The sequence below is a fragment of the Pseudophryne corroboree genome, chromosome 6 (genome assembly GCF_028390025.1).
Source record: "Pseudophryne corroboree isolate aPseCor3 chromosome 6, aPseCor3.hap2, whole genome shotgun sequence".
Classification (NCBI taxonomy): Eukaryota; Metazoa; Chordata; class Amphibia; order Anura; family Myobatrachidae; genus Pseudophryne; species Pseudophryne corroboree.
Window position 1 is genome coordinate 176,454,238 of NC_086449.1, and position 21,472 is coordinate 176,475,709.

At 42.5% G+C, this 21,472-nt stretch overlaps 1 protein-coding gene across 2 annotated transcripts in view; it reads left to right on the plus strand.

The window, feature by feature from the left end:
• UNC5D (unc-5 netrin receptor D) overlaps positions 1–21,472 on the plus strand; it is an 866,621-nt gene that overhangs the window by 143,162 nt on the left and 701,987 nt on the right. The window lies entirely within an intron of this gene.

Here is a 21,472-nt window from a genome sequence, read left to right on the forward strand (position 1 = left end):
GCCCACGAAACGGCGGCCAAGCGCTGCCATTTCACCCCCTCCCGCCCAATGACCGTCTCTGCCTGTCAATCAGGCAGAGGCGATCATAGCGCTGTGACGGGCGGCCATGCGCTGGCGCACTGTGGCGCCGGCGCATGCGCAGGTCTGACCCGATCGCTACGCTGCGAAAAACTGCAGCATGAGATCGGGTCAGAATGACCCCCATTGTGTTTGAAGGACATCAATTTAGCATTCATTGTATATGACATGTGATGCGCTGGCTTTCATTCTCTACATGGCAAACATTTATGTGCTATGCTCTTCAAAGTTGAACATTGACTGTGTGTGTGTGTGTGTGTGTGTGTGTGTGTGTGTGTGTGTGTGTGTGTGTGTGTGTTTGAACTACAGCCTTCCTATGGTTGCATTGTATACTTATATGTAATGGGTTTGGGTTACTACCAGTCAAATTGTCTTACTGAGATGCTGTTGGTGTCATGTAGATGTACAATTGTTCTTCAGGTACAAAGAAGCTGTAGTTTATGCACATTGGGGGTAATTCCAAGTTGATCGCAGCAGGAAATTTTTTAGCAGTTGGGCAAAACCATGTGCACTGCAGGGGAGGCAGATATAACATGTGCAGAGAGAGTTAGATTTTGGTGGGTTATTTTGTTTCTGTTCAGGGTAAATACTGGCTGCTTTATTTTTACACTGCAAATTAGATTGCAGATTGAACACACCTCACCCGAATCTAACTCTCTCTGCAAATGTTATATCTGCCTCCAACTGCAGTGCACATGGTTTTGCCCAGTTGCTAAAAAATGTCCTGCTCCGATCAACTTGGAATTACCCCCATTGTTGTAAGATAAAGGTTTCCATTGCAACCAAGGCCCGACAGGCTCTTACTCATTATAATGTACCTGCCAGCTACACACACTGGAGTCAGAGAGTTTGTAAGCTTTAGAAAATCAATAGGAACTTGTGATAACACTGGCATAAGGCACAAACAATTTCTAGTGAATGAATAGGCTAAATTTCCAAAGCTGCCTCCACTGTGGGGGTCATTTCGAGTTGATCGCTCGCCAGCAGTTGTTAGCAGCCGTGCAAACGCTATGCCACCGCCCACTGGAGAGTGTATTTTAGCTTAGCAGAAGCGCGAACGCATGTGCAGCCGAGCTCTGCAAAAACTGTTTGTGCAGTTTCAGAGTAGCTCTGAACCTACTCAGCGCTTGTGATCACTTCAGCCTATTCGTGTCCGGATTTGACGTCATACACCCGCCCAGCGAACGCCCAGCCACGCCTAAATTTTTTCAAACATGCCTGTGTTTTTGCAAACACTCCTTGAAAACGGTCAGTTGACACCCAGAAACGCCCCTTTCCTTTCAATCTTCTTGCGGCCTTCAGTGCAAAGGAAAACTTTGCTAGAACCTGAGCACAACCACAAAAAGCTTTGTACCCGTACGTCGCGCATGGGCATTGCGGGCCATACGCATGTGCATAAAATGCCGTTTTTTCACCTGATCGCTGCGCTGCAAAAATCAGCAGCGAGCGATCAACTCAGAACCCTATGTGTATTTAAAGTATCGTTATGTGCTCTGAACATGAGTAAAAAGTTCAGGCTTAGGAGAACTCCAACTTAAAGGTGTTCATGAAAAATCCACTGTTAAATGCAACAGCCACATAACACCCATTCTCTACTCCCTCCACTGGCTGCCTGCAAGATGGCAAAATCAGTTTACTGACATTGAAAGCCCTACATGGCCAGGGCCCGAGGTACCTGAAGCAGCTTCTGATTCCTTACTGCCCCACTCGATTACAGTAGATGAAAGGACTAGCAGTAGTGCTGTACCTAGAATCTCCCTGAATTCATCTGGGGGTCGAGCTTTCAGCTTCTCAGCTCCAACTCTTTGGAACTCGCTGCTCTGCAGAGTTCAAGATGCCCCAACTCTAGAATTCCTCAAAAATAGACTCAAAACTTACTTGTTTACTCACACATTCCACTAATGTCCCTTTAATTCTTAAAAAATATATTGAACAACCGAAAGGCTTAGGGCCTAATTCAGTGAGAATTGCAAATTCTGCTAAAAAGCAGTTTCTGTTATCAAATTGTTGATAGAGAAAAAACACCCATCAAAAAAAATGTACAAATGCATCGCAATATGAGGGCTGATCGCAAAATCATATGCAGTTACTGGAAGATCGAAGATTTTTCCTATCTGCGCCCGGCAAGGTCGTCCACAATTTTTGCTAAACAAGAGGCTGGAAATGGTCATCGCTGACGTCAGAGGCTTTCCTTAAAAACGCCTGGGCACGCCTGCATTTTTTAGACACACCCAGAAAATGGCAGGTTTCCGCCCAGAAACGCTGGCTTCTTGTCGCTCAAACAGCGGCTGCATTGCGATCACAATGTGTGCGCATTTTCCGTAGCTGTTTTTGCTACCACGTGCACAATGCGAAAACAGCGCATGCGCAGTTGTTCGATAATCAGCCAGATTGCGAATCGATAATTTTGCGATCCATCCTGAATTAGGCCCTTAGTTCTCTTTCTGAAAAGCGTATTTTGATTTTGTACTGTAAATGCAATTGTAAAGCACTTTGAGTCCTCTTGGGAGAAAAGTGCTATAGAAATAACAGTATGATTATTATTATTATTATTATTATTAATAATAATAATAGTATTATTTTTTAAAGGGAAACTATTTTTAATGGTATGTATGCAGTCATATTGGTGACAGTCACTACATTCATAATGTTGACACCGGATTGTTGACATTTATAATGCTGATATGGTTAAACTGGAGACATCATAAATGTCGACACTTGGAAAATGTTGACATGGACAGAATTTTAACATTTGAAGTGTCAACATAGTAAAAATGTTGTCATGACCAATAAGGTTAGGTGTAATCATTAGGATTCAGTAATGGGGTCAGGGTTAGAGGTAGGGTTAGTGTTAGCCTTATGCTTATGAAGACATTGTCAACATTATGACCAAGTTAACATTTTATCACTATCGACATGATGAACATGTTGACATGTTCACTGTCGATATTATGACCATTGTCAACATTCTCATGTCAACTTTATAAATGTTGACACGGTCACGCAACATAATACACTAAACCTTAATGCTAAATATATGCTAAATATTTTGTAAAGTGAGTTTATGTCCATGCGGTATATAGAGATTAATAATGTTCTGCCTTGAATTAAATTCATTTGAGCAGCTAGCTTGGAACTTCCAATTATTGAGTAGATATGTGCCCATGATTGTGCACATACTGGAGGTAAGATGACTTGCCTGTTGCTTTCCTCAGCTGGCTTTACCTGAACAGGCATTGCCACAGTACAAGCAGCACTGTGACTGCTCTCTCATGCACAAGTTGATGGGGTCATTGTCAGTAATTACAATCGTTAACCACATTAATATTGCATAGTGGAAAGAAGCCCCTTTCTTTCTGCCCTTTGTGAAATATGTGAAGGTAAACCTAGAAGTTCAAAGAAGGGATCCAATCAGGATCCTGGATGTCGGGATCCCGGCAGTCAAAATGCAAATGCCAGAATCCCAACACGTCTTGAAATGCCGGTGCTGGCATCCTGACATGGTGCACATTACTGACTTGATCGCCAGAATCCGGAACGATCTTCTGCCAGCCATTGGGGAGGTAAGCTGTGGAGGGAGGAGGTTAGGTTTATTCTGCAGGGGGAGGGTTAGGCTGTGGAGGGAGGAGGTTAGGTTTATGCTGCAGGGGGAGGGTTAGGGTTAGCCTGTGGAGGGAGGAGGTTAGGTTTATTCTGCAGGGGGAGGGTTAGGGTTAGGCTGAGGAGGGAGGAGGTTAGGTTTATGCTGCAGGGGGAGGGTTAGGGTTAGGCTGTGGAGGGAGGAGGTTAGGTTTATGCTGCAGGGGGAGGGTTAGGGTTAGGCTGAGGAGGGAGGAGGTTAGGTTTATGCTGCATGGGGAGGGTTAGGGTTAGGCTGTGGAGGGAGGAGGTTAGGTTTATGCTGCATGGGGAGGGTTAGGGTTAGGCTGTGGAGGGAGGAGGTTAGGTTTATGCTGCATGGGGAGGGTTAGGGTTAGGCTGTGGAGGGAGGAGGTTAGGATTATGCTGCATGGGGAGGGTTAGGTTTAGGCTTTCGAGGGAGGAGGTTAGGTTTATTCTGCAGGGGGAGGGTTAGGGTTAGGCTGTGGAGGGAGGAGGTTAGGTTTATGCTGCAGGGGGAGGGTTAGGGTTAGGCTGTGGAGGGAGGAGGTTAGGTTTATGCTGCATGGGGAGGGTTAGGGTTAGGCTGTGGAGGGAGGAGGTTAGGTTTATGCTGCAGGGGGAGGGTTAGGGTTAGGCTGTGGAGGGAGGAGGTTAGGTTTATGCTGCAGAGGGAGGGTTAGGGTTAGGCTGAGGAGGGAGGAGGTTAGGTTTATGCTGCATGGGGAGGGTTAGGGTTAGGCTGTGGAGGGAGGAGGTTAGGTTTATGCTGCAGCGGGAGGGTTAGGGTTAGGCTGTGGAGGGAGGAGGTTAGGTTTATGCTGCAGGGGGAGGGTTAGGCTGTGGAGGGAGGAGGTTTCGTTAATGGTGCAGGGGGAGGGTTAGGGTTAGGCTGTGGGGAGGGAGGGTTAGGTTAATGCTGCAGGGGGAGGGTTAGGGTTAGGCTGTGGAGGGAGGAGGTTAGGTTTATGCTGCAGGGGGAGGGTTAGGGTTAGGCTATGGAGGGAGGAGGTTAGGTTTATGCTGCAGGGGGAGGGTTATGGTTAGGCTGTGGAGGAAGGAGGTTAGGTTTATGCTGCAGGGGGAGGGTTAGGGTTAGGCTGTGGTGACGAAGGGTTAGGTTTGCACTGCACGGAGAGGGGGTTAGGGTTAGGCACCCCCAGGGACGGTTAGGGGACCATTGGGGAAAGGTAAGTATACTTACCTTTCCCCTGTCAAGATTCCTAACATCGGGCTGCCATGGTCGGAATTCTGACAAGAGATGAGCGGGTTCGGATTTACTCGGTTCTTTACGCCAGAATTATTGCCATTTCTTATTTTCTGGATTTTTCTTATTGGCTAACTAAAACACGTGACGTCCGATAGCCAATAAGGAGATACGGGTAAATCCGAGTAAATCTGAGTAAAACCAAACCCGCTCATCTCTAATTCTGACCATCAGCATACCGACCGCCGGCATTTTATATCCAATGCGTTCAGGACACATTATGTGCAAGTTGGACTGAAATTGTTGCTCCCAAATTGTGTGTACCATGGAGACAACCTTTATACCTGTCTCTATGCAGAATTGTACACATCTTGCAGTGCACTCACCAACGGTATGTATGCTTGGCTTTCTACACATCATCATCCCCAAATTCAAGGATGGGGGGACCAAAGGTTGTCTTCTACTGTGGGCACCTTTATCAGAAGAACTGTCGTTAGGAATGAGTTATACTGTCAGTTGGGGCATTCTCCTGTAAGCTTTGTATTATGCCTTTATTTTGCCTCCGTTATTTTATTATGATTTCCAAACGGCATGAAACTGAAACTAATGCAAAGTAGTCAGACGGAGACAAAGTCATTTATTTAACCCCTTCTACAGCTGCAGGAAGGGTTAATGGATGTCGCCTTTCAACAACTGACAGGCGAGAGCTATAATTTAATTTCTGATCGTGCTAGATGCTATCCATTTTCTGGGGAGCGACTATAAAACCGAGAACATTTCAGAAAGCGTAAATGCATTCCAGCTTGTACAGCAGAGCATCGGCGGACTGAAATATACCTCATCCCCAGCTCCTTGATTACCATATACTGATATTGCTGCGGGGTATAATATAAAAACCAATGAAATTGAACTCAATATGAACCATGACAGTCGTCCTTAATGTGCCTGCGCCTTAGCCTTGAATATCAGTATAGCACTTTATTACTCTCAATGTGGGTAAAGTGATATATAAGGTTTCAAATGGCTGAGTAAGTGAAGCACATTGTCTTATACCAGCAGGTAAGAGTCCTGGGGGGGGGGGAGGAGGCTGGATGTCTGCTTGTTTGGTGAATGTGTGTACTTGTCTTCATATCTAGAGGAACAGTATGGAGGTTTTTGTGTTATGTGTGTATGCACTCCTGCCATGTAAATGTAATAGACCAGATTGTGTTTTCTCTGGAAATGCTTTTTGTTAATTTCTGTTTAATGCTCCCATGATGATAACTTCCTTTTTAATGGGACGGGAAAAAAACATAGAATCTCAGATGATACAAACTGGATCTTGGTATAAAAAAGTATAGTACATAAAAATGTCAGTACTGCATATACAGTACACATACTGCAGAGTATAGTTTATGTATTATAATGACCAAACTACTACATATAGATGTAACCAGGGGGAGGCGATCATGTGGCCGCCTGTCGGAATCCCAGCGGTCACAATGCAGACGGCGGAATCCTGACAGGCGGTGAAATGCTGCAGCCGGAATACTGGCGCCACAGGCTTTTCTCCCTCTACCCATAGATAGAGGTGATGCGTAGACACATGCACGGTCATTGAGGCAAGTGACTACTTGTGGAAGCACCTGCTTAGTCGTGGGTGCAATCGCACCATTAATTTCCTATGGACGCATGCGTGTGATTGCTCATTCAGAGCTGAGCCTGGCTACATCTGTATGGAATACATATGATTTACCGCCGGGATTCCGACAGGCAGTCTCATGATCACCTCCCATCTGTACATACTGTATATGGGATCCATCTCTTATATGGGACTCAGGTCATTCCGTTATGTTAGCTCACATAACTTTTGCTATTACATTTTATTCATAAGGCAGTACAGATGGTGTAATGGTTAGCATTACTGCCTCACAGCACTGAGGTCATGGGTTCGATTCCATCCACAGCCCTAACTGTTTGGAGTTTGTATATTCTCCCTGTACCTGCGTGGGTTTCCTCCGGGTACTCCGGTTTCCTCCCACAATCCAAAAATATACTGGTAGGTTAATTGGCTAATTGGTTAAATTAACCCTAGTGTGAATGTGTCTGTGTGTACATGTGATAGGGAATATAGACTGTAAGCTCCACTGGGACAGGGACTGATGTGAATGGGCAAATATTCTCTGTACAGCGCTGCAGAATATGTGTGCGCTATATAAATAACTGGTGATATTATAGTGTGTGCTTTTATTCATTTTATTCAACAAAATGAGAATTTATTATTATTGGGGATGATGCAGTTAGCCTCAGATGCAACACAAATTGCAGGCACAACATGCATTCATTAAAGATTTGCAATTTTGACCGTTATCTTAAGATGTGTTCCAGTCAGCAACAATGGCATATGAATTGGTTTACACAAATTTACGCTGAAACCTCTCAAATACAGCAAAAACAAATAATGTATGAAAAAAAATATTATGTTTCAAGACACTCACAAAAGCATAAAATATGCCCTAGCAATAAAGAAATCACCAATCAGATTCATCTGAGCTTTAGCAAATAGTCACTTACAAGTGGCTCACTAGCGATGGGGACTTTTGCACGCATCATCCGCTATTTGCAACTGATCACGTCCACCCACAATTAAGACAGCTTTCTCGGGCATATATGACCCAGTCTACATGTGTTCATAACAGCCTTGACACACCCATACAGTACTTATATACAGCCAACATTAGATTGTTCTGTCTCACCTATCAAAGTACAAGCAGCGTAACAAAACCACACAAATCTACGGGTGCAAATGCATGCCTTACTTTTTTGTGGGTGCACAGAGTGAATTCACACCAGATTCAAACCATCATAGTACTTATTTGGCATCAGACATGCAGTATAAAATGACTTCTCATGTAGTGACATAGGAAAAGCACAATTTAAATGTTCTGTCATTTGAACGTCACATCTCTGCCAGTAATGGTTGTTTGTGTACACAGGTATATAGGGTAAAGAGAGGGTGGACCATTCATGTGTTACATTTGCTTTATTGGGGGCATAACTATTACAAATTAAGGTCTGCCCCTTAAAATATAAATTCCTTATGACATCATATTGTCGTAATAATCAACATTTCTTGGTTGGTACGTATGGCCCCTCAGTCACTAGGACATGGGCTACGATTGGGGGTATCCGGTCTTCATATCGACAACACTTGGGGCGACACTCATTAGGTCGACCACTATTGGTTGACATGCATTAGGTCAAAATTTCATTGGGTTGGCATGGTCACTAGGTCGACATGGCAAAGGTCAACACATGAAAAGGTTGACATGAGTTTTTCAAAAATGTTTTAATTTTTGAACTTTTTCATACTTTACGATCCACGTGGACTACGATTGGGAATAGTAACCTGTGCCGATCACAGCGGTAGTAGAGCGAGGCTCCTTACCCGAAGCTTGCCAGGGGACACAGTGAACAAATTAGGGTACCCGGGTCACTTTACGAAGAAAACAACACCCCCAAAAATAAACAAAACTCATGTCGATCTTTTTCCATGTCGACCTAATGGCCGTGTTAACCTTTTCCAGGTGTCGATGTAGTCACTGGGGTATATTTACTAAGGTCCCGATTTTGACCGAGATGCCGTTTTTTCTTCAAGGTGTCATCTCGGTAATTTACTAAGCAAAAATCACGGCAGTGATGAGGGCATTCGTAATATTTTGGTAGTCCTAGGAAAAAATCACGAATCAATACACCATCGGTCAAATACGCCTGCAATTTGGTAGAAATCGGGAATTTACTAAAAAGTGCAAAACACAAACACTGCCGACAATAGCCAAACACTGCCGTGCTAAAATACAAATCGTGAAAAAGTGCTAAAAAAAAACAGACCTGCTTTTTTATCCCGTGTTTGTATAGGCATGCACGGATCCATGAGATCCGTGCATGTTTTTCAGTGGGAAGGGGGGGGGGGAAATGTTATACATTTTCAAAAAAAAATTGCGTGGGGTCCCCCCTCCTAAACCAAACCAGCCTCGGGCTCTTTGAGCCGATCCTGGTTGCAGAAATATGGGGAAAAAATGGACAGGGGTTCCCCCATATTTAAACAACTAGCATCGGGCTCTGCGCCTGGTCCTGGTTCCAAAAATACGGGGGACAAAAAGCGTAGGGGTTCCCCGTATTTTTTAAACCAGCACCGGGCTCCACTAGCTGGACAGATAATGCCACAGCCGGGGTCACTTTTATACAGTGCCTTGCGGCCGTGGCATCAAATATCCAACTGGTCACCCCTGGCCGGGGTACCCTGGGGGAGTGGGGACCCCTTCAATCAAGGGGTCCCCCCCCAGCCACCCAAGGGCCAGGGGTGAAGCCCGAGGCTGTCCCCCCCATCCAATGGGCTGCGGATGGGGGGCTGATAGCCTTTGATCAAAGTGAATGATATTGTTTTTAGTAGCAGTACTACAAGGCCCAGCAAGCCTCCCCCGCAAGCTGGTACTTGGAGAACCACAAGTACCAGCATGCGGCGGAAAAATGGGCCCGCTGGTACCTGTAGTACTACTACTAAAAAAATACCCCAATAAAGACAACACACACACACCTTGAAAGTATAACTTTAATACATCCATCCACACCTCCATATACACATACTTACCTTATGTTCCCACGCAGGTCGGTCCTCTTCTCCAGTAGAATCCATGGTGTACCTGTAGAAAAAATTATACTCACATAATCCATGGTTGAAGGCTCCTCTGCTTGTAATCCTTTTGTAATCCACGTACTTGAAAAAATAAAAAAACGGATACCCGACCTCGCACTGAAAGGGGCCCCATGTTTTCACATGGGACCCCTTTCCCCGAATGCCAGAAACCCACTCTGACTGATGTCTAAGTGGGTTTCTTCAGCCAATCAGGGAGCACCCTCCTGATCGGCTGTGTGCTCCTGTACTGTCTGACAGGCGGCACACGGCAGTGTTACAATGTAGCGCCTATGCGCTCCATTGTAACCAATGGTGGGAACTTTCAGGTCAGCGGTGAGGTCACTTTCGGTCAACCGCTGACCTGAAAGTTCCCACCATTGGTTACAATGGAGCGCATAGGCGCTACATTGTAACACTGCCGTGTGCCGCCTGTCAGACAGCACAGGAGCACACAGCCGATCAGGAGGGTGCCACAACGTGGCGCTCCCTGATTGGCTGAAGAAACCCACTTAGACATCAGTCAGAGTGGGTTTCTGGCATTCGGGGAAAGGGGTCCCATGTGAAAACATGGGGCCCCTTTCAGTGCGAGGTCGGGTATCCGTTTTTTTATTTTTTCAAGTACGTGGATTACAAAAGGATTACAAGCAGAGGAGCCTTCAACCATGGATTATGTGAGTATAATTTTTTCTACAGGTACACCATGGATTCTACTGGAGAAGAGGACCGACCTGCGTGGGAACATAAGGTAAGTATGTGTATATGGAGGTGTGGATGGATGTATTAAAGTTATACTTTCAAGGTGTGTGTGTGTGTTGTCTTTATTGGGGTATTTTTTTAGTAGTAGTACTACTACAGGTACCAGCGGGCCCATTTTTCCGCCGCATGCTGGTACTTGTGGTTCACCAAGTACCAGCTTGCGGGGGGAGGCTTGCTGGGCCTTGTAGTACTGCTACTAAAAACAATATAATTCACTTTGATCAAAGGCTATCAGCCCCCCATCCGCAGCCCATTGGATGGGGGGGACAGCCTCGGGCTTCACCCCTGGCCCTTGGGTGGCTGGGGGGGACCCCTTGATTGAAGGGGTCCCCACTCCCCCAGGGTACCCCGGCCAGGGGTGACTAGTTGGATATTTGATGCCACGGCCGCAAGGCACTGTATAAAAGTGACCCCCGGCTGTGGCATTATCTGTCCAGCTAGTGGAGCCCGGTGCTGGTTTCAAAAATATGGGGGACCCCTACGCTTTTTGTCCCCCGTATTTTTGGAACCAGGACCAGGCGCAGAGCCCGATGCTGGTTGCTTAAATATGGGGGAACCCCTGTCCATTTTTTCCCCATATTTCTGCAACCAGGATCGGCTCAAAGAGCCCGAGGCTGGTTTGCCTTAGGAGGGGGGACCCCACGCAATTTTTTTTTTAACATTTAAACTTTTTTTTTTTTTTACAAGGTGCACAATGAAGCCCAGCACGGATCTCTCAGATCCGGCCGAGATTCATTGTATTAAAGTCGGCAGTGTTTTACAAGTCACTCATGTAAAACACTGCCAAAAAAAACAAATGACATCGACATCGGAAAACCCGAAAATGCAGAATACGGCAGCTTAGTAAATTAGTCGTAATCAATTCAAAAAGTTGCATATTTACACTTTCGATGTCATTCGTGATTGAACTTTGACCTCAAACGGGAAAATACGATTCTTAGTAAATTTACCCCATTGTCTACCAATAGTGGTCGACCTAATGACTGTCAACCTAGTTACTGTCGACCCAATGATCCACACCCATGATCAGGTCTGTCCCAGCGATGAGAAAGAAGTAAAGTGATTCTTACTGTACACAATCACTTGTCTTACGGGTTCGGACCCGGCTGCACATGCGCATTGCAAAAAAAACTCCAGCCACTTAACAGGGAACTGCGGCCTAAAGCCACCTAAAGATCTGCCAGAAGCTATGCTTTTTGGACTTGTTACATAACTTCTGTATGCCATATACACAGAAAACTAATGGTATGGCTCCTTCAATGATTGATGATCAGAAAGCAGGATATAGGCCCTCATTCCGAGCTGATCGCTCGCTAGCTGCTTTTAGCAGCAGTGTAAATGCTAAGCCGCCACCCTCTGGGAGCATATCTTAGCTTAGCAGAAGTGCGAACGAAAGATTAGCAGAACTGCACAGGAAAAATGTCATGCCGTTTCTGAGTAGCTCCAGACCTACTCCTATCTTGCGATGACTGCAGTCTGTTTAGTTCCTGGTTTGACGTCACAAACATGCCCTGCGTTCGGCCAGCCATTCCCCCGTTTCTCCAGCCACTCCTGCATTTTTGCCTGGCACGCCTGCGTTTTTTAGCACACTCCCTGAAAATGCTGAGTTGCCGCCCAGAAACACCCACTTCCTGTCAATCATACTATGAACACTCGAGCGACTGAAAAAGGTCGCTCGAGCTTGGGTAAAACTACAAAGTTTTGTGTGAAAGTACTTAGCGCATGCGCGCTGCGTACCATGCGCATGCGCAGATTTGCCGCTTTTTCACTTGATCGCTGCTCTGCGAAAAACGGCAGCGAGCGATCAACTCAGAATGAGGGCCATAGTTCTAATGGGATACGGTCGTTAGGTCGACAAAGCTTAGGTCGACAGTCATTAGGTCGACCACTGAAGGTCGACATGCATTAGGTCGACATGGTCAACAGGTCGACATGTACTAGGTTGACAGGTCAAAATGTCGACATGAGCTTTTCACATTTTTGGGATTTTTCCATACTTGACGATCCACGTGTACTACGATTGGAATGGTAACCTGTGCCAAACGAAGCGGTAGTGGAGCAAGGCACCTTGCCCAAAGCAAGCCGAGCGAAGCGAGCCATGCGAGGGGACACATTGCACTAATTGGGGTTCCCCGTTATTTTACAAAGAAAACAACACCAGAAACAGTCAAAAACCTCATGTCGACCTTTTCGCCTGTCGGCCTAGTACATATCGACCTAATTTCCATGTCAACCTAGTGCATGTCGACCTAAGGGCCATGTCGACCTTCACTGGTCGACCTAATGACTGTCGACCTAAGTTGGTTCGACCCAACGACCCACACCCATTCCAATATTTAATGCTTTCAATCATATACTGTAAATAATTATTAATTACTGGCTATACTGAATTCTGCCTTTATACTGTACATACAGCCTTTTCTGCATGCTTTAGGCAGAGAAACAGCTTGCCAAATGCACCTCTCAAATCTATTACTTGCATTGGACAGTATCTAATGCCAAGAACTTTATTTGCACCTACAGCAGGAGTGATTCACTATGAATTCTGTCTGTACATTTTTATTTTTTTAATACTACGCACATATTTCTACACAGTTTTTCTTTTCTTACCTAACAATTCAATAAGATTTCCGTGAAACATTCTTAGGATAATGATGTAGAATCTTGGTGCCCTGTGTAACCTGCTACATGCTTCCGCCTCTTCCCTTCGCTGGCTGCTCACGTCTGCTTTGGTACCATTTTAAAGACGAATTGCAGATGTTCAGGTTCAAAGTGCTCTCATTTAATGAGCACAAACAGTACTGTGCATTCAGTATGCGAAGGACACAACTAGGTAAGAGTATAATCTCTAGGGATAGGAAGAGGTGTATTCTAATCTTTTGTTACTGTATAACATGTTTTCAATGTCATTTTTTTATGTACAGTAAAATTGTGTGCACAAAAATTGTTTTTCTATGTGGTTGCCTTATAACCTTGGGCCTAATTCAGACCTGATCGTAGCAGTAAATGTGTTGGCAGATGGGCAAAACCATGTGCACTGCAAGAGGGGCAGATATAACATGTGCAAAGAGAGTTAGATTTGGGTGGGGCGTGTTCAAACTGAAATCTAAATTGCAGTGTATAAATAAAGCAGCCAGTATTTACCCTGCACAGAAACAATATAACCCACCCAAATCTAACTCTCTCTGCACATGTTATATCTGCCTCCCCTGCAGTGCACATGGTTTTGCCCAACTGCTAACAAATTTGCTGCTGCGATCAACTCTGAATTACCCCCATGGTTTTGCCCATCTGCTAACAAATTTGCTGCTACGATCAGGTCTGAATTAGGCCCCTTGTCATACCTGTGTGTCATAACCAGTTCCCGGTAAGCAGTATTCTCCAGCTCTTAATTAGCATAAGGTTGTCGGTAAAATGATTATTATAGAAACTATCCTGTCCAATAAAAGCCTGCATTTTAATTTCCTTTAGCAATGCTGTACAGTAATGGGATTTCATCAATCTCTCTCAGTTTATCATGTTGAAGAACTACATACTGTAGATGTTCATAGATCATCTAAGTGAGGTTATCACCTTCATTGCCATGGTAGGCATTTGTTGACTATTATAATATTCCCATTTAAGCAGAAATAAGTTAATTACTATATTATTGCTGTCCATGTTTATCAAGAAAAAGCTGTCTGCAACCCATATTACACCAGCAGGAATTAGCACTCTGATGATGTTGAATTAAGAATAGGCACCCCATAGACCTCATAACAAGACCCATATGGTAGATTAATCTTTGATATGTTATTACTGTATATATGCATTGTGGCCTTTAGTTTACAATAATGAATTAAATGTCTACTTGTACCAGAGCATCCATTTGCATAAGTGCAGAGGGAAAATACCATCAAGGAAGAACAAAAATGCCTCAAGGTGCTGAGTTATTTCCACATGGCACAAAGCTAATAGGAAGAGTTGAGTGGGACAGTCGTGAAATGGTCATACATTGTGAAAGTGTGGACAGTTGCACTGGCTAAAAAAGGTTTTCTAGAATAAACTTGGCCTATTTTGCTCATAGAACGGATCAGTGAGATTATGAAAGCATATCCAAGCTATTACTATAAAATACAAGATGGGGTAACCTGCGCCCCCTGGCTGCAGCTCAGTACCGATTCACAGGAGGACCACTACTCAAATAACATATAGTATACAGGTTTAGTATCCCTTATCCAAAATGCTTGGGAATAGAAGTATTTTGGATATCAGATTTTTCCGTATTTTGGAATAATTGCATACCATAATGATATATCATGGTGATGGGACCTAAGTCTAAGCACAGAATGCATTTATGTTTCATATACACCTTATACACACAGCCTGAAGGTAATTTTAGCCAATATTTTTTATAACTTTGTGCATTAAACAAAGTTTGTGTACATCGACCCATCAGAAAACAAAGGTTTCACTATATCAGTCTCACTCAAAACATTCCGTATTTCGGAGTATTCCGTATTTCGGAATATTTTGGATATGGGATACTCAACCTGTACCAAAAAAAGAGAGCGGTCCACAAGCGCTGTTGGGCACATACAAAAATGTTCTCTCTGTCACTCTGGAAAACTCTATAAAGGTGTTCTATGTCCTCCAATAAATCAGAAAGAACAACATAGAAACTTTGTCAATCAAAGACAACCTGCTAAACATTGAGTCCTACTCCTATGGGAGTGACAAAGGATGCACTATAAACTTGAGAGAATATAACATCAGAGAAAATTTAAAGAAACCTTCTGATGAACGCATCTCATTGAGTTGAGGTGAGTCTAAAGGTTCCCTCAACCCATATAAAGAAATGCCAGTTATCTTTGATTGACAAAGTTTCTCTGTTGGTCTTTCTGATTCATTGGAGAATATAGGACACCTTTGTAGAGATATCCATGCTATTATTTGAAAAGGTTTTGGAGCCTCACTACTTATACTGTAGTTTGTGAAACATGTTGCCATGTTGTACAATGTGAACCACAGTTATGGCCCAAAATTTGGTGCTGTAATAGTCAAATAAAAGAAAGAAAAATAGATTTGAGCAAATGATGCAGAGATAAAGTATTTTCCAGAGGCATTAAAAAGCAATGTACTTGAAAGCTCATTTACACAATGAAAACAATTGAGAAACAAAGATGTGTAAAATGTGCCATACTGTATGTGTGCAACCATTGAAAAACACCCCTCTTCACATAGTGCAGGGTTTAATATCAGCTGATTTAACCCATTTGTCCTAAAATGTTAGTGGCCCGAACCCAACTGAACGTTCTAGTACAATACAGAATATCAGGAAATTTTAAACCACCATTAGCCCCCTTTCCCCAGTGTGATATGCTCATTTTCACATTGTTGCCTCCATCCTGAACTTAACAAGTGATGGTATAAGCTTATACATGCTATTAGAAAATGTATAGGAGACAGGAAAGATTGAACTGAGGTGTGCTAGGTAGTAAGGTATCACACACGGATGACAAATAAGGAAGCTCAGCAATGTATCAAAGTAGGACTTGGAAACAAAAGTGTTTGAGCTCCACCACCTCAGGGACAGGAAGGCCCAGGGAGTTTCAGCAGGCAAGCTAGATCAAAGTCCAGGGCAGTGGTCAACCCAGTAATACAGAAGACAGGATAGTATCCAAACAGCATGGCTGCTGATATAATCCCACTCTTGATTTAGCATCCCAGCAGCAGGGTTAGACAGCCAGGGAGTGAAAGGCATCCTCACCCTCTGGTCCTGACAGTCGATACACAATGGAATAACTATGTGCCTATTCACTACCACACAATTATTATTTATCTTTGCAGAGTTTCTTTTTTTACTTTTATTGGTATCATTTTGAGATTTTAAAACTGTATCATGTCTGTTTATAAGCAAATAGGACTATGTCAGATATAACATATCACTTCATTGTATGTACCACTGAAGCTTTAAAAAAGCTCTATACCGTATTAATAGTCCTTTCAATAAAGGCCAAATTAGTTTTCTACACCTGGCCTGCCATTCTAAAAACTGACCTTTAAAGGCTCTATATTCATCACTGTATTAACTTATTAAGACTCAATTAGGGATGTATAGCTATTGTGCCCCCATGAGAACCTAAACAGCCATGGTTCATGTCCCATGGTAATTCCCAACTATTGGGAAAGCATTACAGTGCATATGAATGTGTAATATATATTTTTATACATACTATGTACAAGTTAATGATGTAGACTCAGTCATCTGAGCTGGCATATGGCAGTATTTGAGTTTACAGCAACAGATGGATTTGATCTGTGCATGGATCAGCGGAATAACTTTTTAATATTTAATTTCCATTGAATCTTTAATATCACATCTAACTAATTGTACTGCCGTATTTCTGCCAAGCCGCTTCTGTGCTGAGACAGAAAGTGAAAAGTGACAGGAGAGTGGTTAAATTGAAACAGTCATTGCAGGGAATAAAATGTAATTACTTGAGAGGGGATTCTTTAATATACTCATTTAACCCTTCCAGTAAAATACACAGAGAACAGTGCAGAGACAGAGCTATACAAAATTGTGCAATCATTTTGTTTTTCATGAACCTTTATGTTAATTTTCCTACTGTCTATGGCACTGGGCAGTTATTGCTCCCATTACCGTACCTAATTAATTAAACTATAGATCAGTGGTTCCCAAATGCAGTTCTCAAGGTACCCCAACGGTCCAGGTGTTAAGAATATCCATGGTTGAGCACGGATGTTTAAATAAAAATGACTGAGAAAATAATGAATTCACCTGTGTTCACTCATGGATATCCTTAAAACATGAACTATTGGGGGAACCCTGAAGACTGCGTTTGGGAACCACTGATATAGATTGTCACAAAGGAGAGCTTTAAACTGAACTTTTGAGTGAAATTATATCATAACATAACACAATCAATGTGTATATAATTTTGCTTCTCCAACAATCTAAATTTTATATGTCTGTTGTACTGTAGGTTAAAGGTAGGCAAACCATGTTGCCCCAATATTTGAACTAAAAGTTTCAGCCAGTCCAGTCAGGATTGTATATAAAATATGTTACTTATGCATAGTCAATCTAATATATCCAAACTAGCACTGATGGGTGTCACTATTTGCATTGTTTTGGGTTCTAAATAAAATTATATTAATATATATTCTTGCAAATAATGTTACTACATATGCACAAGAAATATATGTTCTAAGCATACTAAGACACTGTTGGATATGAATATATTAACCATTAATTATTAATATGCTTGCATTGTGCATAATTGTTACATGTGTGACATGCAATTGCAATCTGTCATAACTTTATACTTATACTTTCTAAAGAATATATTTACGAGTATAATGCTCTCTATATTGCATTCTGTGCAATGCTAGTAAAGAGAATTGGCTTTGATCAATTTTATGTATAACAAACAGAATGCAATATGGTAGACTCAAACATATACAAACAGAGACAGTAATGTCACCGCAAGCATAACTGCCATGCTAGGCTTTATCATTTCACTTTTTTTCTTATGAATGCCATAGGTAAATTGTGTCCTACAGCTGTATAGTGGAAGACTCTGGTTGTCTTAGACATGAGAAGGAAATATTTCATATGTTAAATATATTTAAATAATTAAACTTTTCCTTTTAACTAAATTGCAGGGAAAAGTAAGGGTGACTCTGGACAATTCATTTTACTTTCGTTTTTCATGAAGTTTGTATTTAGTTTATTTGAATAGGTCTGTTGTCTAGAATCATCCTAATAAAGTTAGATTACACAGGAATCTGAACCTAATCAGCAAAAATAGCCAACTATTCAATTATACAAGATTTATATTCCTGTGTTATCTCCATCTCCATTTAATGTATCTCCCAAGTTTAATGCCTTCAATCCCAATTTGCTTTTCACTATCAGACATTGGGGGTCATTCCAAATTGATCGCACGCTGCCAATTTTCACAGCACAGCGATCAGGTTACGACTGCGCATGCGTATGCCCCGCAATGTGCACGTACGTCGTACAGGTACAAACAGCATCGTTGCTGTGCAATGCTTCTAGCGACTAATTCATTTGCACAGGTGATCGCAAGGAGATTGACAGGAAGAGGGCGTATATGGGTGTCAACTGACCGTTTTCTGATCGTGGTAGGGAAAACGCAGCGTGTCCAGGCATTTGCAGGGCGGATGTCTGATGTCAATTCTGGGACCGGACAGGCTGAAGTGATCGCAAGGGCTGAGTAAGTTCAGACCTACTTTGAAACTGTAAAAAACTTTTTCGGCCCGCTCAGCTGCACATGCGATCGCACACTTGCAAATCAAAAATACACTTCCACGTGGGCGGTGACTATGTGTTTGCACGGCTGCAAAAAGTAGCTAGCGAGCGATCAACTCAGAATGAGGGCCATTAAGCAGTAGACACCAACTTCTGTAGGTTGTGTGAAGAGAAATCATAGAGAAAAGCCATCACATAAGATCTTCCTCCCTCACTTTCACTGTGAAAGAGAAATACTTTGCATCTATTATTACTTTTAAAGTGAAGAAAATAACGAGAATAACAGAAAGGGGATGTTTCCTTTCCACAACCACAGTCCCCTTACTTTATAATTCTAATTTTGCTTCTATTACATGTCTTTTTCTTGCCTTATGACACTTTATACTATAAATGTAACTTCTAGGACTCTCGAGTATGCCTTGTGATGGTGGGAAGTGGTCATCAAACTTGCTCTCTTGGGCTTTTTGCTTCTAATATTATAAGACAGGCTCAGACAGGCTGTGCTTTATATCCCCTAGGAGGAAACTTTAAATGAGCTCTAATAACACCAGCAAACACACTACAAGCTAATCCTGACTAAGTCAAAGTTAATTCTAGCTGTGTGTAAATAACGGGAAATGCAGAAACTTAGATGTGTCGGTGAGGTCATCTTACAAGTTGTTACTGCTGATGAATCAAAATGTGCAGTGGTCCTTAAAGCTATATTCATTTTTGTGATTCATAGAGGTAAGAAGCAGCAGCATACAGTGCATTGTGCTTAGTGGTACTTCTCAGTATCATAGTGCACTTCTTCATCACCTCACAGTCAGCAAACCAGTCATACAGACTTATTAGTAAAGCAGTTGCTTCCAACAGGCTTTGTAACAAAAAGCAAAAGTTTGGAAAAACTGCTATATTAAAAGAATGAATACTATGCCATGATGCCATTACAAAGCATAACATTCTCTTCAGTGGTGCACTTGGTGCAGGTGTGCCTGGGTTTACTTTCCACCTAAAAATATGGATTTAAGGAAGATGGTGACATTTACAGATTTTTTGCACTGACTGACTGGAGGGGTTTGGTATAAATGTTGGGATTCGGAATGCTGACACCAGAATGCTGACACCTAAACTCTCAACCCTACAGTAGCTGCAGCCTATCTCTAATACTAATCCTAAACACAGCCTGACCCCAAACACAGCACAACCTCAAACCTAGGCCTAAAATTGACTATCAGCATTCTGCCTGTCGTAATTCACAAGGTATAAATCCTGCCAGTGTCAAGAATGTGAATGTCGACACTATGCAAATGTTGACGTTCTTCTGTCGACATTCTGAATGTCATAATCTTGAATGTAGTTGGGTGCAATGAAGGTGTTCCTTCCTTAGAGGACCCAAAAGTGGGCTACAGAGTACCCATGCATATAAAGATGGACAAAGATCCTTCTGTATCTCACATGTTTATATTTATCTGCTCCACATCCAAGTATTCCATCAAATTGATGTAAATCAGGCAAACATGTTGCAAGCCTAGTCTTTTGCTCTTTACAGTCCTAAGTGTGGTCATACAAAGATGTACTGTAGGGCTAAATGTAATAGTCTGCAAGAAGCAGGAGGTGCGGGATTTTGCGTGAGTCTGGCTGGATTTTTAAAACAGCAATCATTTACACAGCAAATCCAACCTGGTTTTGCTGTGTAAATGATTGCTGATTTAACAATCCGGCCCTGGCCAGCCTCGTATGAGATCCAACACTTCCTGCTTCTCCCAGACTATTACATTTAGCCCTACAGTACATCTTTGTATGACCACACTTAGGACTGTAAAGAGCAAAAGACTAGGCTTGCAACATGTTTGCATGATTTACATCAATTTGATGGAATACTTGGATGTGGAGCAGCAGGAATATTTAACCCGTAATCTTGGCTTGTTAACAGATTCATGACAATAGGTTTGACGTGCTATTTATACTTTGGAAAAAGGACAAAAAGTATGGCTGCCATTTTCTTCGTCAATCTTAGATTAAAGAGTGTACAGGTCAAAGCAGTCACAATAAAATGTCAGACATCAATTACGATGGCTGCAAGATGATATGTGTCTCTTCATCATCTCTTCTATGGCCTCCCGCCTTAGTGAAACTCATACTGTTCTTCTAACTACTGAAATTGAAAAACCTAAACTGTTCAACTGGGTTCACCGTATTGTGTACTGGGAAAATTATTCCTTACCACTACACATGTTCTTATGATATCAGCCAAGGATGAGGTCTATTCTAGAGATACAACAAACAAATGATAATAAACACAAATTCAAAATGGACCCATCACATACTGAACCTGACGCATATTGTGTGCAATTTACAATCCAAAAAGACACAAGGAAAAATAGCATATTTGCATCTGTATACTGGGGTATAGCCATCACAATAGATGTTCACTGTTGGGCATCAGTATATTTTTGACAAAATGTCTAATACAGCAGTCAAACCCGTCAGTGGCTGATTCTGAGTCACACACTGCTGTGACGGCTTTATTGTCCTTTGGCATGTGACTATGTGATAATGCTGGTATCAGCCCTTCTCCTATGGTAAAAGCATGCGTCTGAATGTGCAAGAACTGAAACTCCTACCATGGGGTAAATTTACTAAGACGGGAGTTCTATTTAAGATGGGATGTTGCCAATAGCAACCAATCAGATTCTACTTCTCATTTATCTAGCACCTTCTAGAAGATAATACCTTGAATCTGATTGGTTGCTATGGGCAACATCCCATCTTAAATAGAACTCCCATCTTAGTAAATTTACCTCCTTGAGTGCCTTTAGACATTGTAATACCAATTGGTGCATCTTTAGATGCAACCATGGTTGCACCATTAAAACTTGCTCCATCTCCATGC